The sequence below is a fragment of the Eptatretus burgeri genome, chromosome 1, assembly GCF_056783735.1.
Source record: "Eptatretus burgeri isolate ZD-2024b chromosome 1, Ebu_testis_v1, whole genome shotgun sequence".
In the NCBI taxonomy this organism is placed as follows: Eukaryota; Metazoa; Chordata; class Myxini; order Myxiniformes; family Myxinidae; genus Eptatretus; species Eptatretus burgeri.
Genome location: NC_140961.1, coordinates 158,192,245 through 158,196,648, shown reverse-complemented (window position 1 = coordinate 158,196,648; position 4,404 = coordinate 158,192,245).

Here is a 4,404-nt window from a genome sequence, read left to right as displayed (position 1 = left end):
TTTTTTTCAATCCAACATGGCTGACAAACCACGTGACCAATGGCATCATGATTTTTCAACACTTTTTCCATATGAGTCTGAAATAATATAAATCAAGTTTAGTATTGCTAAGATAAGCGGTTCTGGAGAAGCAGATTTTGATTTTTTCCCTTAAATCCAAGATGGCAACCATACCACGTGACTGCTGACATCATAGTTCAGAATAAAATCCTCATGGGTAGTTCATCATCAGGTCAGGTCAGGTATGGGAGGATGTGCCAGAACAGCACGTCGCTGCATCCACTTTCCGCCGGTTCTCCAGGGGCCTCCGTCTGGCCATCCCCCAGGCAGATGCCAGGCCCATCCCCATCTCCTTGAGATGATGGTCAACCTGTTGCAACCATGAGGCACGTGGTCGACCCACTGACCTCCTCCACTCATGAGACTCCCTCGCTGAGAGAATCTGGTGAGCAGGATCAGAGTCAGGAAAACGAGCCACATGTCCATACAGCCGCAACTGTTCATCATATTATAGCTATATGATGAGACATCTGAGAACTGAGAACACCCGGCACTGAGATGAACTATATAATAGTTCATCATATTATAGCAATAACACCAGCGAATGCCACCAGTGTTCTGGAATGTTTACCGAAGCCTTGGCTTTAGAAGCGCCAAATTGCAAAATTCTCATTTTTAGCCACGTCGTGTTGCCAACGCTGGCTCCAAGAGAGCTCCGCGTTGTTCTTCTTCTTCTTGTTCTTCTTCATATGGTGAAGACAAAACCTTTCTGACGCGACTCTTCGACACATTTGTCCTTGTTTGTTTGAAGCCCCACCAAGACCTTGTTTGTCTTGTGGAAGTAAAATAATTAATTCCATCTTGTGAAATATGCAAATGGACATTTTGGTAATACAAAGCTATAGGGACCACCTGACTGAAGACATAATAGTTGCAAACCTTTTTTCCATTTGGGTAGCAGATCATATAAATGAAGCTCTACATTCATCATTTAAGGTTTTTTGAGAAGGAGATTTTAAAAGTTTTTCTTAATATGGCTGCCAAACCATGTGACTGATGACTTTTTTGCAATCTTTTATCCCCATGGTTAGTCAATCATATGTTTATATCGCATTGATCGGGTCAGTGCTTTCAGGGAAATAATAATTTTATATTCTCCTTCAATCCAAAATGGCTGCCAGACCACATGATTGATGACATCATAATTTTCAATAAATTTTCATCATGGGTAGTTGATCATGTCTGTAAAGTTTGGTTTTGATTTGTTAAACGGTTTCCAAAAAGTAGATTTAAAGGATTTTTCTTTTGTTTAATTTCATTATGGCCACTTTTTTGTTTAATTCCATGTTTAATTCCAATTCCATACCAAGTCGCTGATGGCATCAGTTTTCCACATTTCTTCCCCATACGCATGTGATCATATGTTTGAAGTTTCGCATCGATCTCTTCAGCGGTTTCAGATAAATTATTTTTTAATTTTTTTCTTAAATCCAATGTGGCTGCTAAACCACATGACTGTTGACATCATCACTGTTAACAAACTTTCCACTTGGGTAGTTGATTATTCCTGTGAAGTTTTGTATTGATCGGTCAAGTGGTTTCGGAGAAGCAGATATTAAAGTTTTTTTTTTTCAATCCAACATGGCTGACCAAGCACGTTTCCAATGGCATCATGATTTTTCAACACTTTTTCCACATGAGTATGAAATAATATATTTCAAGTTTAGTATTGATTGGATAAGCGGTTCTGGAGAAGAAGATTTTGATTTTTTTTCCCCTTAAATCCAAGATGGCCACAATACCACGTGACTGATGACATCATAGTTCAAAATAAATTCCTAATGGGTAGTTCATCATTTTATAGCAAAAAAAAAAACTTTTAAAAAACATCATATTAAAATAGTTATTTCCGTAATGTACGTTGAGAATAGCAACTTCTCTTTTGGGGTTATTATGTAATTATATGTGTTGGTTTGGGTAGCGAAAGCCCCCTCTAACCCGTTGGGATAATAGTGACATGAGCCCAAAATGACTTGTGCGTGACTGCTGTCATCACGTAGGGCATGCATAGTTTTGCTGCCATGGCTTTTTGGCATGTGAGAATAACACCAGCGTTCTGGAATGTTCACCGAAGCCTTGGCTTTAGAAGTGTCAAATTGCCCAATTCCCCTTTTTGTTTGAAGCCCCACCAAGACCTTGTTTGTCTTGTGGAAGTAAAATAATTAATTCCATCTTGTGAAATATGCAAATGGAATTTGATAATAGAAAGCTCAAGGGATCACATGACTTTTGCAAAGCACTGGTGTTTCTGTATTAATCACGCTAAAACAAATATTTTTAAATTTGAGATAAGTTCTTTGTCCACAAATCATGCACTCATTTCTCTTGATGCCTTAAAACAATATGGAAGTACAAAATCTGTTGTAAAGTATCGGCTAAAATCACTCTGTAAAGAATGATTCGCGTGTGCTGAATTGAGATAAAGATTTCAATTGTCTGCAGGATAATTATGCCTACCAGGTCTCTCACAATGACAAGGTCAAAGCTCATTAAATTTGCAGTCAATACTAATAGACCATGAGTGAATGTAATCAGAATCTCTATTCACTCTACTGTTGTCTTCGTAATTCTATATAAACTGTGATATATCTTTTCCATTCCAAATCTTAGGATCATTAATTAATTGCATTTCTTGTTGTTGAGAAATGCGCTCTCCTGAGTGCACCTGTAAAATACTGCATCCCATTACTGTTCATTCAAAGTGAATATTTCAAACCAGATGACTTTCAAACCATATGATTATAATAATAACCAATATAACTAGAACTGCCACTTTAAAACTGCTGGCAGTGATGACCGGGTACCCAGACCTTCAATCCAACATGGCTGCCAAACCCTGGGCCTGATCCAGTTGAAATTTCAAAGCTTCATTCCACATGGTTGTTCCATCATAATTGATGTTTCACATTTATTGATACAGTATTTCTAGAGTAAACATTAATTAATATTTTTCCTTCAATCCACCATGGTTGTCAAAAGATGTGTCGGACATCAAAAGGGGGGGGGGGGGGAGAGAACTTTTTGTTCGTCATGGAGAGCCGGTCATACATGTAGAGTTTCGCATTCAAATAACACTTTGCATTCAAACTATTTATTACGTAAGCAGTTCTCCCTTTTTCCTGAATACAAAGTCGGCAGCAATTGAATTGGTGTTTAAATAAGTTAAACACAAAGTAATAAATGTGGACAGCATCGCTGCAGAGGGTAAAGTGGGATCGCTTGGTGGTGGGGAAGATAGTTGGGTGGTGGACAATAGAGTTGAAGGTTGGGGGAGAGAGAGTTGGAGGTTCGGAAGAGGTTGTTGATGGTTGGGGAGGGTAAAATAATTGCAGGGTGGGGGTAGTTTGGGTTAGGGTCACCATCCATCAGACAGACAGAGAGATAGACAGTCACACTCCATCAGACAGACAGACAGCCACACTCCATCAACTGGACAGCCACACTCCATCAACTGGACAGCCACACTCCATCAGACAATCACATTCTGTCAGACCGTCACATCCCATCTGACAGACAATCACAACCCGTCAGAGAAACGGTCACAGTCTTGTCACACAGTGTCACATTCACAGTCAGACAGACAGTCACAGTTTATCAGACAAACAATCCTCTCAGAGTCGACAGTCCATTCACACAATGCACACCACACACACCCTCAAACACAACATACCACCTCCTTCACAAACACCACAAACCCCCACCCTCGACCTCCTTGACCACCCCGTGTGGTGTGGTGTGGTGCAAGGTGTGTTGTGGTAGGATCTGGTCCAGTACAGTGGGTTGAATCCAATGGCCATTTTTCTGACATAAGTGGACACGTTGTGTCTTCAATCAGATCGCTTTCCTTCACCAACACTTTTGATTGCTTGCGCTGTTTGCCAAGAAGCGGCTTGCAAAGCGATTGATACGGAACGATCAGCTTAGCAAGAGATAGCAAATCGTTTGCTCATGGAACACACCTGTTTTTTTTAATAGTTAAAGGTAAAGAGGTGAAAGGTGAGGTCGCTACCCACTATTTACCTCCAGGAGGCACAGATTCGTACAGGGAGAGAGTGGGGGAAGCGATGTTTTAGCATCTCGGAGAACGCACTCATTGTTTCACCTGCATGGCAGATGTTTATTTATTTTGCCGTGGGGATAAAGTTATTTCAAAAGAAGTGTAATCTTTTATAATTATTGTTTAAAAAGTGTAGTTATCACAATTTGTAGCACGGGTGAGGAAGGCTTTGTGCTCCTTCCGTTTGAGGTGTATGACTGTGTAAGTGAGGCGTGGTGTGGGGTTTTTTATGAATATTTTTAATTTTTTTACTTTTTTTATAAATTATTATTTTATTATTATTTTTA